We start from the raw sequence: 15,298 nt of genomic DNA on the forward strand, positions 1-15,298 counted from the left end.
TGCCAGCCTCAGTGTGCTGGCTTTAGTTTCGGTCTATTTCCATCATGGTTTTATGATGGCTGTCCTAGTTGCAGGCATCCTCTGCAGATGTGGCAACATCCAGCAGAATAATATCAACTAAAAGATAATTTTCCTGTGTATCACTTTTAGAGTGAATAAACTTCCTAAAAGATTTTTCCACACTTCACTGTTTTCCCTTATATCTCCTTGGCTTGAAATCTGTCACACATTCACATTAACCAATCTGTCTATAAGAGTGGCAGTCTCACAGCCCACTGCGATCCCAGTTGACAGCCAGCACTAATCATTGGAGTCTTAGGAGTGGGTGTTTCAGCCCCAGGTGAGCCACTCGGCTGCCATATGGAACAGAGACACCATCAGGTCCTACCCCAAATTGCAAAATCATGAACAAATAAATGATTATTGTTCAAGGACTCTAATATTTGAGGTTGTTTGTCATACAACAATAAATAACAAAAACACAAACTTATACTTTTTAAATATGAAAATTATATAGGGTTTTGAACTTTAAATTTCATCAAGGCCACTAACATGCTATTATCAACTATCATCATCTCATAAAAGAAGAAAAATGTTAACATTAAAAAAGACACACACACACAAAAAAGATAATCTCAGACCAGAGATTAGTTATTTAAATTTAATAAATTTAACTTAAACTCACAAGCTGGGCACGGTAGCTCATGCCTGTAATCCTAGCACTTTGAGAGGCCAAGGTGGGCAGATTGCCTGAGCTCAGGAGTTCAAGACCAGGCTGGGCAACATGGTGAAACCTCATCTCTATTAAAATACAAAATATTAGCCAGGCATGGTGGCATGCACCTATAGTCCCAGCTGCTGGGGAGGCTGGGGCATGAGAATTGCTTAAACCCGGGAGACAGAGGTTGTAGTGAGCCAAGATCACACCACTGCACTCCAGCCTGGGCGACAGAGTGAGATGTCTCAAAACAAAACAAAACAAAACAAAACATAATGATACAAAACAAAACAGAAAAGCAACTCACAATATTGCTCTTATTTTTCTCATTTTGGTGGTGCTGGAGGGGGGCATCTTAAGAAAATATCAGGAACTCATGCTTGGAAATCATTGCTCTGCCATCTCACAGGACAATAACACAGCAGGCTTTTCTTATTTAAGAGCACTTTAAAACTTAAATGACTTTTCTTGAGGAAATACTTATTTTGCACAAATTAACAGGAAATTCTTTGTTTTCTGAATTATAGCCAGTACTGTTAGTGCATTATCACAAGTAGATAACAGATCTCACTAGCTAAATCCACAATTTGGATAGTCATGTTAGTGTCATTTGCAAACTTTGGTTACATATGTCGTTGGAGGATCCAAAACTATTGACACAATTGGTGGGTCAATGATGAAGAATTAGTTACTGGGGATGATAAACTTTCACTTGCACAGCATGTTCCCAGCCTTGCCTTGATCCAGTGTTCCATACAGTGACTGGCATGCTGCAGTGAAGTGGAGGGCAAAATGTGTTCTGGATTCCTCTCCCAAATAAGCTATCCACATTCTCATGTTGTGAGGCCACTAGGAAGAGCCTGTTGGGTGACACATTCAGTTTCTCCCCAACCAATCCTGGCTGGCAAGGTGGAGACACATGTGTCCCACAGATCTGAGGTACCAGCTAGCAGCTGGGCCTCTTCAACAAGTTCTCACAGAGGCTGAATGTTCTCAACAGCTCCTTTCTATAGCTGCCAATGAAAGTACTAGGACCTACGCAAGATATATTGAGTGAATCAAGTTATTTTCATAATCAATGTTTTGGACTAAAATATATCAGAGTGATACAGAATATTCAAGGTGTTTTACCCTTGACTTTTGTTTCTACACATGTGTCATCACTTTTGAGATAGTGAGAAAGTTTCTCTACTTGTTTAGCAGCGGAAAACATTTCCACCCCTCTTTGGCTTCTTATAATAGTTTTGTAGAAATTAAAACAAAGAGAGCAAAAACAGTTTGAACTAAATGCTAGGAAATGTTGGATACAGTTCACTCAATGCCTGAAAAATTGGAGGTGAATTACTTTCTTTGGCCACATTTTATGTACGATTGAAAGTCATACATGCATAGTTAAAATTTATCAAGATATCCACTGATATGGTTTGACTCTGTTTCTCCACCTAAATCTCATGTTGAATTGTAATCCCTAATGTTGGGGAGGGACCTGGTGGGCTGTGATTGGATTACGGGGGCAGATTTTCCCCTTTTAATTCTCGTGATAGTGAGTGAGTTCTCATGAGATCTGATGGTTTAAAAGTGTGTGGCACTTCCCCCTTCACTCTCTCCCTGTGAGACATGCTTGCTTCCCCTTCACGGTCTGCCATGATTGTAAGTTTCCTGAGGCCCCCCAGCCATGCCTCCTGTACAGCCTGCAGAACTGTGAGTTAAACATCTTTTCTTCATAAATTACCCAGTCTCAAGTAGCTCTTTACAGCTGTGTGAAAACGGATTAATACACCCAAGAATACATTTAACTTAAAGTCAGACTTGTGATATTTAAGAGTAAATGCATTTCCTGGTTCAAATAAACCAACTATAAAGGGCTTCTTTAGGACAGTAGAGGAATGTTAAATATTATCTAAAAATTAAATGCTAATAAGGAATACTTGTTACTTTCATAAGGTATGATAATAAAATTGTGGGTTTTAGTAAAATATCCTGGTTTTTCAGGGATGCATTTTGAAATATTTAGGGGTAAAATATCATGGTTTCCATAATGTTTTAAAATACTTTAGATTTATGAAACGAATATGCCACAATAATAATTTTTTACGAGACAGGGTCTCACTATGTTGCCCAGACTGCAGTACAGCGGGGCGAACATGTTTCGCTGCAGCCTCAACCTCCCAGGTTCAAGTGATCCTTCCACTTCAGCCTCACAAGTAGCTCAGGTATATGCCACCACATCTAGCTAATTTTTAACTTTCATAGAGACACAGTCTTGCCATGGTGCTCAGGCTGGTCTTGAACTCCTGGGCTCAAGCAATCCTCCCACCTTGGCCTCCCAAAGTGTTGGGATTATAGGTGTGAGTCACTACACTTGACCAACAATTATTTTTTAAAGGTGATATGTATGTATTTATTATGCTAGTCTCTCTTCTTTTCTATATGTTTAACATTTTTCATAATAAAAGTGAAGACAAAAGAAGGATACATATATTGTATGCTTGTGTTTTCCTTTCAGGGAATAGGATAGAGGGAAGTTAACAAATCTTTAATTGTACTTTACAAAATTGCTGCTAATCCTGAAAGAAACATCTGCTTTGGTTTCCCATAAGCCTTCCTTCCCTTCAGAAAGGCTCTCATTCTAATTCTGATTCAATCCTACTTATCTCCTTAACTACTGTCCATAGACACCCTTCTAGCAATCAGAATAATTTTGGTATTACTGTGATCTGAACCCAAACAAGCACAAGATTCAAATTTTGTTTTATTTAATTTGATGAGTTTCAAATGTGTGTGCTTTCATTAAGCAGGCAATGTAGAGATCAGATAATGAGGCTGACACAGCCTTCTGAATGAGGAAAAGCACAGCGTAATTGAAGTCAGCTAACAGGATTTCCAGCAGGGAATGATTTCCCTGAGTGTGTGATCTGATTTCCTTTGATGTTTGTATTACAGTAATAACATTAATAGCATCCCAAACAACACTTAATGAAATTTTAGACTTGCTATATGTGAGGACTCCCCTGTGATCAAACTCGGCTGTTTCTATACAGTTTCTCTCAGATGTACAATTAAATACATGGGAAAGCCAGGACAGTAAAGGACATATTTTAGCTTTGGATTCTGGACCAAATATTCCTGCTTTCTTTATAATTCTGTGTACTATCCCTGATTAAACTTAGGCAGATGTTGAGGTGAGAAAGTAGATGGCTCAACATCAATTTGGCAGAAGTACAGGACTAATGACTAAGCAAGTCCTGCTGATGGTTGGCAGTGATAGTACCTTAATGTACAAGAAATAGTGCATTTTTCACACTTTCAGAAAATTGATTATATCACTTTGAAATGATTTAGAAATAAAGTAGTGCTATCATACGAAATCAAGGACTGTAATTACTACCTGAAATTTTATTAACAGTGAGTCAGTAAAAAAAATATTGAACTGTGTCTTTTAAAAGCTTTTCAATGAATAATTAACACCCAGAGAAAGGTGGGGTGGGGGGGAGAGAGAGAGAGAGAGAGAGAGAGATCATCCTGATTCACTGTCATATAAATTTGGAATATGAAAATTCATCTTTCCCCAGAAATGTTTGAAAAATGGGAGAACAGGTTCTCGCTCTCTGTTAACTCATCCCTGACTGTGATGGCTAATTCCTAGGAGTGAATTGTATTAAGTATCGAGGTTAAAAGATTTTCCAGATCTGATGGAAATGATTTTATACTTTGTGTGTATTCGGACAAAAGGCTTGGTTCTCAGGTCAGAATGAAAAATGGGGTTGGAAGTTAGTGGGAATCTATGGCTAGTTGATGAGTTAAGAATATTTTTCAATGATTCCTTAAAGTCACATTAAAACTAAACAATTAATTATAAGACAAAAAATTAGTAAAAGTAGGCAATTATTGACAATTGCAAGGAAAAACAGTTGTAAGTCCTACCAGTGAAAATAGAATCTACATTAATATGGGCCCAAGTTGCCGAATTTCAAGACCAACCATATGAACATGCTGTATTCTGATACTTGTGTGATTTCTACAAGTTTTATTAAAAGCACTTCAAATAGTTCACTGAATAAAAATCAGAGAAATATTGTCACTCTAATGTGGCTGCTTGATTTTGAAGTTCAGCAAGTAAGGGATAATGTAGTCTAGTTTTCAAAATGCATAACGTATTTCCATTCACTACAACAGGTCTTTTTCGGGCCCTGATTTCAAACTCAATTATGGTATAGTGGCTAATCTTAAATTCAATTTGAAGTTCTAAAAATTATTTTTGTTTTTCTCCTGTTGAAGTAATTTGCCTTCTCATTTTAAAAATTTATCTCCCATCAGAACCTGCTAGGTAAATCAGAAAGCATGAATATAGTACAGATGGTGGCTTATTTTTGGCTCCAACTGGAAGAGAGAGGGATTATAAAATCACCTCAGAAATTGTTTTGTGCAAGTTCACTCATTTTGGTTAATAATGATTGAGCCCCTCCAGAAGTCAAGCAATGTACTTGGTTGACCTTGTGCGTACAAGTGCAAAAGCAAGGAAGGCAGCCCCTACCCTCCAGATGATCTTAAGAGATCAGTTCACTGATGATTTGCAAATATTCAAAAGTATACTAACTTTGCTGTTTATTATTTTTTTTTGCTAAGTCAATAGAGAATTAAATCTTTTACAGAAATTCATTGTCTCTAAGAATTGAAAATAGATTTCAACACTGGGTATAAGAGAATAAAAGTGACCCATAAGAACAAATGCACCTTGGTACCTGAAAAGAACTGAAAACTGGGGACTTGAATTTTGCTCTAGTTTTCTGGCAGCTAAGATGAAAAATGAAAATAGGTTATTTCTTGTTATTTTTACTATTGTTGCTTTTCCTGAGAAAAAGGAGACATTTTTGTTCATCTGCAGTAGCAACATTTTTCCTGAAAGGAAATGCTCCTAATCATGAGTAACTTAATGGCCAACATTAATTCAACAAAGACTGGTTTCACCTTTACCAACACAGGATGAATTGGTTTGTGCAGTATCAAGTATTTTGACAAGATATTATTGTCAGCCATCATTATACATAACAGAGGCAGTGATTTTCATTCTGTTTTATAGACTAAGTAGCTAGGTCATTTACAGATCCTAAAGATTTGAAATGACATCTTTTTATTATTAGTTCGCAATATCTTACTTTTCATTATTCTGGTAGTTTAAAAATCTTTAAAGAAAAGTGTTTCGCTTTTCTGAGAATAACTAACAGTAAAACATAAAGAAAGAACCACTAGGAAATGTTTTAAAACTATTAACTGTAATGTGTTCAAAAGGTTACCTAGGTTTGGTGATATTAAAATCTTTTATCAGATGATTTCCTAACAGGGCATAATGATTCTGTTGGGGTAGTCATATCATGACTCCGATATTTCTTTTTACTAAAAGAGTGTGCTATGTATTTTTAAGAATGTATTTAAATTCTTATCAAATAAGCCCCATATGAGATTATATTGGCAAAGACAAACCTTAGTCTATTATAGTAGAAATAGAGGTTTTATTTAACAAATCCAGTTCTATAAATGATTAATAATATAACAATAATGCGATTTTGTGAATTCTATGCTGACTTTTATAAATTTTTAATGTTCTTGAGACCTATAGAAAAATTATATAGCTAAATGACTTGCTTGGTTTTGGTGGAAAAAAAATGTTAATGACAGGTTTGCATAGATGTAAGGTGTTTAAAAATTGGAATTCCTCACAAATAAATTTAAATTTAAATAAGAAGATGGTACAGATATATTGATTGGGATACCATACCATAGTAATGTAGGAGCAAGGTTATTACTTGTTACTGAGCATTCATTCAAATGGCAAATATTTGAATCTTATTCTAAGCCCAGCATTGTGTAAAGTGCTGAGGTCACAACAGTGAGCAAAACAGACATAGCCTTAACCTCAGGGTGCTTAACATCTAATGGGAAGGTAGATAGTCAAAATATCCCACAAATATATATAGCTACAAATTGCATAAAGTGCTACAAAGGCACTTCTGCTGCATAGGAGATGTCATAGGCAGACCTGATGCTAACTGGAAGGTCAATGAAAGCTTTCCTGAGGAAGTGGCAGTTTTGATTCTATCTGAGGGATCAGGAAGTATTAACTCACTGTGAAGAACCAGGTGAGAGGAACATTCCAGGCAGAAGGAGAAGAGTGTACAGGCCCTCAGGCAGGAGAGGCAATGAAGGAGAAAAAAAAAAAAGCCTGTGGGTTTGGATTTGGATCACAAAAAGTGTGGGGAAAGTGGTATGCAATAGGTTTAGAGAAAGAGGCAGGGCCACACGTTAACATGGAATAAACACGAGTTTATTCTAAAAGCAATAGGAAGCCTTTTAAGTATTTTAAACTGGAGAGTGATATGGTCAAATTTGTGGGGTTTTGTTCTTTGGGTTTTAAAATATTATTTATTTTACATTTTAAAAGTCAAAGTATTTACATGCAATAAAATGTATTTATTTTAAGTATACAGTTTAATGAACTTTGTGCTCATAACCACCATGAAAATCAAGATATAAATATCTCTATTAATCTCTATTATCCCAGAAAGTGTTCTCATGCCTTTTTTCAGTCCCAGTGATACCTCCCCAGCCTCAGGAAGCCACTGAGCTGCTTCTTGTCACTGCATATATTATTTTTCTTTATTCTACAATTTCACGTAAATGGAGTATTGCAGTATGTACTCTTATATCTGGCTCCTTTCATTCAGCATGTTTTCGAGATTCATACATGTTGTCACATGCATCAGTCATGCTTATTTTACTGGGTAGTATTCCATTTTTTGGATATATCTCAATTTGCTTATCCAATAACCTATTGATGGACATTTGTATTGTTACCACTTTTTGGGTATCATGAATAAAGCTTTATGTTTGAATAAAGCTACTATGAACATTTGTTTTTGTGGATATATGTTTTCTTGCATAAACATAAACTGAATGGTAAGTGTACTTTACCTTTGAAAGAAACTGCCAAACAAGTCTTCAAAGTGGTTTTTTTATTCCAAAGTGCATTCTGTGTTTCTGTAATCAGTGTGTGACAGTCTCAGTTCCTCCAGTCCTCACTCCGACTTGGTCTGGCCAGTCTTTTTAATTTTAGACATTCTAACAGGTTTGAAGTGATATCTCATGTTTCATATTTTCATTTTGAATAAATCACTTTGGCTTCAGTGTGGAAAGGAATTGGAGGGAGGCAAAATTGGAAGCAGGGGGATCACAACTTAAGGTGACTAACTCATCTTGGTTTGGCAGGGACTATCCCAATTTAATACTGAAAAGTCCCACATTCTGGGAATCCTGTAGTTCTGGGGAAACCTGGAGAGTTAGCCACCCTATGAATGAGAAGACATAATGGTGGTTTTGACTTTAGTGGATGACAATGAGATGGAGAGAAGTAGACAGATTCAGAAGTTATTTAGGAAATACAAATCAACAGAATTGAGTAATGCGTGAGATGGCTATGGGGAGAAGTGAGACAATGCCAGGAACAACTCCTAGCTCTGGCCTGCACAACTGATTACATGGTGGTGCTGTCCACTGAGATGGAGAACACTGGAAGAGGACCAGTTCTGGGAGGATTCCCTTGAGTTCAGCTTAGAATGTGTAGAATGTGAGGTTTCTTTGAGACATCTAAATGATGCTATCAAATATATATATAGCCTGGGGCCTAAAGGACAGTTCTGGGTTAGAAATACAAATCAGGGAACACAGGCAAATACTTGTGAAGGTTATTAAGAATGTGGATCTGAATAAGATTCTTGTAATGACACTAACTGTAATGGAAGTTTCTTAATTGGCTTTTCCAAGTGATTTCCTCTGTAATTTTCATAATGTATGTCATACTACTTTAATATAAGAACAAAAATTGAATTTTATCATTAAAATACCACTTTGTATGGCAATTTTAAAGTGACTTTTGATTCCTTAATATCCTAACATGACTTTTGATTCCAAATATGTACCATCTCAAACTTCTTCTAGAATTTCCAATGTGGTTCATTAATTCAATAATTAGGTGGATTAATGAATGATTACCACCTACCTTAAGTAAAAATACATTTATTTCAGCACCATTTAGAGAAAACATATCTTTAAAAACTGAGTGATAAATATGTCAGATGTCTAAGGAGCCTGAAATCGAAAGCATCTAGAAATCTCAAAACTCAGGTAGCACACCTTTGTTTGAAAGATGGATATATCATACTCTAGTTTCTCTTCAAATCACATAAATCTTTTGCCTTTTACTGAAAGATGGATATATCGAGAAACAAAGATACAAAGACATGGAAAACATTGTCCTAGGATGAAATCCCAACATCTACATCTTAATTTAGGTATGTTATTTTCACTTAAATGCATGTAATTTCTGGATTATCTCCTATACAAATCTCAAAGAATGCATCAAAATCTAAATCTAAGGAAAGGTCAAGATTAATTAAACATCTCACTAAATCTTAACAAATATAGAGCTGTAAAGAAAAGGTTGGGGCTTTTAGAAGGAAAACTAGCAAACAGAAATGAATAACATCAACATCAACAAAAAGGACATTCACACAAAAACCCCATCTGAAGGTCACCAGCATCAAAGACTAAAGGTAGATAAATCCACAAAGATGAGGAAAAACCAGCACAAAAAGGCTGAAAATTCCAAAAATCAGAATGCTTCTTGCCCTCCAAAGGATCACAACTCCTCACCAGCAAGGGGAAAAAAGTGGACGGAGAATGAGTTTGACAAATTGACAGAAGTAAGCTTCAGAAGGTGGGTAATAACAAACTCCTCCGAGCTAAAGGAGCATGTTCTATCTAGATGCAAGGAAGCTAAGAACCTTGAAAAAAGGTTAGACAAATTGCTAACTAGAATAACCAGTTTAGAGAAAAATATAAATGACCTGACAGAGCTGAAAAACACAGCACAAGAACTTCATGAAGCATACACAAGCATCAATAGCTATATTGATCAAGCAGAATAAAGCATATCAGAGATTGAAGATCAACTTCATGAAATAAAGCATGAAGACAAGATTAGAGAAAAAAAGAATGAAAAGGAACAAACAAAGCTGCCAAGAAATGTGGGACTGTGTGAAAAGACCAAACCTACATTTGATTGGTGTACCTAAAAGCGATAGGGAGAATGGAACCAAGCTGGAAAACACCCTTCAAGATATTATCCAGGAGAACTTTCCCAACCTAGCAAGACAGGCCAACATTCAAATTCAGGAAATACAGAGAACACCACAAAGATACTCCTCAAGAAAAGCAACCCCAAGACACATAATCGTCAGATTCACCAAGGTTGAAATGAAGGAAAAGATGATAAGGACAGCCAGAGAGAAAGATCGAGTTACCCACAAAGGAAGCCCAGACTAACAGCAGTCTCTCTGCAGAAACTCTACCAGCCAGAAGAGAGTGGAGGCCAATATTCAACATTCTTAAAGAAAAGAATTTTCAACCCCGAATTTCATATCCAGCCAAACTAAGCTTCATAAGCGAAGGATAAATAAAATCCTTTACAGACAAGCAAATGCTGACAGATTTTGTCAGCACTAGGCCTGCCTTACAAGAGCTCCTGAAGGAAGCACTAAATATGGAAAGGAAAAACTGGTACCAGCCACTGCTAAAACACACTAAAATATAACAACCAGTGACACTATGAAGAAACTGTATCAACTAATGGGCAAAATAACCAGCTAGCATCATAATGACAGAATCAAATTCACACATAACAATATTAACCTTAAATGTAAATGAGCTAAATGCCCCAATTAAAAGACACACTGCAAATTGGATAAAGAGTCAAGACCCATTGCTGTGCTGTATTCAGAAGACCCATCTCATGTGCAAAGACACACATAGGCTCAAAACAAAGGGATGGAGGAATATTTACTAAGCAAATGGAAAGCAAAACAGAAGCAGGGGTTGCAATCCTAGTCTCTGATAAAACAGACTTTAAACCAGCAAAGATCAAAAAAGACAAAGAAGGGCATTAAATAATGGTAAAGGGATAAATGCAACTAGAAAAGCTAACTATCCTAAATATATGTGCACCCAATATAGGAGCACCCAGATTTATAAAGCAACTTCTTAGAGACCTACAAAGAGACATAGACTCCCATGCAATAATAGTGGGAGACTTTAACACCCCACAGTCAATATTAGACAGATCAATGAGACAGAAAATCAATAAGGATATTAAGGACTTGAACTCAGTTCTGGACCAAGCGGACCTAATAGGCATCATCTACGGAACTCTCCACCCCAAATCAACAGAATATACATTCTTCTTAGCACCACATTGCACTTATTCTAAAATTAGCCACATAACTGGAAGTAAAACACTCCTCACAAATGGAAAAGAACAGAAATCATAACAAACATTTTCTCAGACCACAGTGCAATCAAATTAGAACTCAGGATTAAGAAATTCACTGAAAACCACACAACTACATAGAAACTGAACAACCTGCTCCTGAATGACTACTGGGTAAATAACAAAATGAAGGCAGAAATAAATAAGTTCTTTGAAACCAATGAGAACAAAGACACAATGTACCAGAATCTCTGGGACACAGCTAAAGCAGTGTTTAGACGGAAATTTGTAGCACTAAATCCCCACAGAAGAAAACATGAAAGATCTAAAATCGACACCCTACCATCGCAATTAAAAGAACTAGAGGAGCAAGAGCAAACAAATTCAAAAGCTAGCAGAAGACAAGAAATAACTAAGATGAGAACAGAACTGAAGGAGATAGAGACACAAAAAAATCCTTTAAAAAAATCAGTGAATCCAAGAGCTGTGTTTTTGAAAAGATTAACAAAATAGATAGACTGCTAGTCAGGCTAATGAAGAAAAAAGAGAAGAATCAAATAAACACAGTAAAAAATGATAAAGGGGAGATCACCACCAACTCCACAGAAATACAATAGAAAGCCCAGGATCAGAGAGATTCAGTCAAATTCTACCAGAGGTACAAAGAGTTGCTGGTACCATTCCTTCTGAAAATATTCCAAACAACAGAAAAAGAGGGAGTCCTCCCTAACTCATTTTTTGAGGCCGGCATCATCCTGATACCAAAACTTGGCAAAGACACAACAAAAGAAAATTTCAGGAAATATCCCTGATGAACATCGATGCAAAATCCTCAATAAAATACTGGCAAGCTGAATCCAGCAGTGCATCAAAAAGCTTATCCACCACGATCAAGTTGCCTTCATCCCTGGAATGCAAGGCTGGTTCAAAATATGCAAATCAATAAATGTAATCCATCACATAAACAGAACCAATGACAGAAACCACATGATTATCTCAATAGATGCAGAAAAGGCCTTAGACAAAATTCAACGGCCCTTCATGCTAAACACTCTCAATAAACTAGGTATTGATGGAACATATCTCAAAATAATAAGAGCTACTTATGACAAACCCACAGCCAATATCATACTGAATGGGCAAAAGCTGGAAGCATTGCCTTTGAAAATCAGCACACAAAAAAATGCCCTCTCTCACCACTCCTATTCAACATAGTATTGGAAGTTTTTGCCAAGGCAATCAGGCAAGAGAAAGAAATAAAGGGTATTCAAATAGGAAGAGAGGAAGTCAAATTGTCTCTGTTTGCAGATGACATGACTGTATATTTAGAAAACCCAGTCGTCTCAGCCCAAAACCTCCTTAAGCTGATAAGCAACTTCAGAAAAGTCTCAGAATACAAAAGCAATGTGCAAAAATCACAAGCATTCCTTTACACCAATAATAGATAAACAGAGCGCCAAATCAGGAGTGAACTCCCGTTCACAACTACTACCAAGATAATAAAATACCTAGGAATACAACTTAAAAGGGATGTGAAGGACCTCTTCAAGGAGAACTACAAACCACTGCTCAAGGAAATAAGAGAGGACACAAACAAATGGAAAAACATTCCATGCTCATGGATAGCAAGAATCAATATCATGAAAATGGCCATACTGCCCCAAAGTAATTTATAGATTCAATACTATCCTGATCAAGCTACCACTGACTTTCTTCACAAAATTAGAAAAAACTAGTTTAAATTTCATATGGAATCAAAAAAGGGCCTGCATAGCCAAGACAATCCTAAGCAAAAAGAACAAAGCTGGAGGCATCACACTACCTGACTTCAAATTATACTACAAGGCTACAGTAACCAAAAGAACATGGTACTGGTACTAAAACAGATATACAGACCAATGGAACAGAACAGATGCCTCAGAAATAACACTACACATCTACAACCATCTGATCTTTGACAAACCTGACAAAAACAAGCAATGGAGAAAGGATTCCCTATTTAATAAATGGTATTGGGAAAACAGACTAGCCATATGCAGAAAACTGAAACTGGACCTTTTCCTTAGACCTTATACAAAAATTAACTCAAGATGGATTGAAGACTTAAATGTAAGACCTAAAACCATAAAAACCCTAGAAGAAAACTTAGGCAATACCATTCAGGACATAGGCATGGGCAAAGGCTTCAGACACCAAAAACAATGGCAACAAATGCCAAAATTGACAAACAGGATCTAATTAAAGAGCTTCTGTACAGCAAAAGAAACTATCAGCAGAGTGAACAGGCAACCTACAGAATGGGAGAAAATTTTTGCAATCTATCCATCTGACAAAGGGCTAATATCCAGAATCTATAGGAACTTAAACAAATTTACAGGATAAAAGCAAACAACCCCATCAAAAAGTGGGCAAATGGCCGGGCGCGGTGGCTCAAGCCTGTAATCCCAGCACTTTGGGAGGCCGAGGCGGGCGGATCACAAGGTCAGGAGATCGAGACCACAGTGAAACCCCGTCTCTACTAAAAAAAAAATACAAAAAAAATTAGCCGGGCGCGGTAGCGGGCGCCTGTAGTCCCAGCTACTCAGGAGGCTGAGGCAGGAGAATGGCGGGAACCCGGGAGGCGGAGCTTGCAGTGAGCGGAGATCGCGCCACTGCACTCCAGCCTGGGCAACAGCGTGAGACTCCGTCTCAAAAAAAAAAAAAAAAAAAAAAAAAAAAGTGGGCAAAGGATATGAACAGACACTTCTTGAAAGAAGATATTTATGTGGCCAACAAACATGAAAAAAAGCTCATCATCACTGGTCATTAGTGTAAAGCAAATCAAATCCACAATGAGATACCATCTCACACCAGTTAGAATGGTGATCATTAAAAAGTCATGAAACAACAGATGCTGGAGAGGATATGGACAAACAGGAACACTTTTACACTGTTGGTGGGACTGTGAATTAGTTCAACCATTGTGGAAGACAGTGTGGTGATTCCTCAAGGATCTAGAACTAGAAACACCATTTGACCCAGCAATCCCATTACTGGGTATATACCCAAAGGATTATACATGATTCTATTATAAAGACACATGCACATATATGTTTATTGCAGCACTATTCACAATAGCAAAGACTTGGAACCAACCCAAATGCCCATCAATGATAGACTGGATAAAGAAAATGTGGCACATATACAACATGGAATACTCTACAGCCATAAAGAAGGATGAGTTCATGTCCTTTGCAGGGACATGGATGAAGCTGGAAACCATCACTCAGCAAACTAACACAGGAACAGAAAAGCAAACATTGCATGTTCTCACTCATAAGTGGGAGTTGAACAATGAGAACACGTGGACATAGGGAAGGGAACATCACACGCCAGGGCCTGTCAGGGGTTGGGGGTTGGGGGAGGGATAGCATTAGGAGAAATACTGAATGTAGATAATGGGTTGATGGGTGCAGCAAACCACCATGGCCCGTTTATACCTGTGTAACAAACCTGCACGTTCTGCACATGTATCCCGGAACTTAAAGTATAATAAAAAAAAAAGTTCATGAGAAAAAAAAAAGGTTTACTTTTTCTTTCTACACAGGAGGGTTTACAAACCTAATAAATTAAAAAATAAAAAAGAAACCTAATAAATATTAAGATAATAGGCATAAATACTAAAAAAGCATAAGCAAAAGTCAAGCATTGAATATGTAGATTATATGGTCAAGGACTTATTTAAAATAAGGATACACAGTCATAGAACAGATTGAAGAGAGCCTGAGATTGAAGGAGATATACTAAGGAAGATCTGAGTAACCTGCTCCCCTGAGTGGACAACATCCATTTTATCAGGAAAACACTCATGTAATGTAATATGACTTAGTAGACCACGTCTGGAATACTGCACTTAAATCTATATATCTGAAAGCTACATTTAAACATGCAGCCCAAAGTTGTTTCTAAAAACATATTCTATTATTTTTCTATCATAGTGCTAAAAACAAGTTCCAGAAAGTTGAAGACAAAGGGAAAAGTTTAGCAAAAAACACAAGAATAGTATAATGGATGTCAGGTTTAAATCACGTAATGAAAAGAAAGGAACTAAACACATTAGCTGGCAGAAACTTATTAGGGACTCATTCACATGCAACTCTGACGGTTACAAATACAAGGAAGAAGGAAAATAAATGGTGGCTGGAAAACATCAGAACTTGGTAAGCAAAGTAGCATAGAATAAGAAAAGATTCTCCTTTTAAAATTTTTATTATTTAATTTTG

At 36.8% G+C, this 15,298-nt stretch overlaps 1 long non-coding RNA gene across 1 annotated transcript in view; it reads right to left on the reverse strand.

Moving 5' to 3' along the window:
• LOC139362331 (uncharacterized) overlaps positions 1-15,298 on the reverse strand; it is an 81,004-nt gene that overhangs the window by 41,647 nt on the left and 24,059 nt on the right. The gene's annotated exons all lie outside the window — the stretch shown is intronic.

Source organism: Macaca nemestrina, chromosome 3 (genome assembly GCF_043159975.1).
Source record: "Macaca nemestrina isolate mMacNem1 chromosome 3, mMacNem.hap1, whole genome shotgun sequence".
In the NCBI taxonomy this organism is placed as follows: domain Eukaryota; kingdom Metazoa; phylum Chordata; class Mammalia; order Primates; family Cercopithecidae; genus Macaca; species Macaca nemestrina.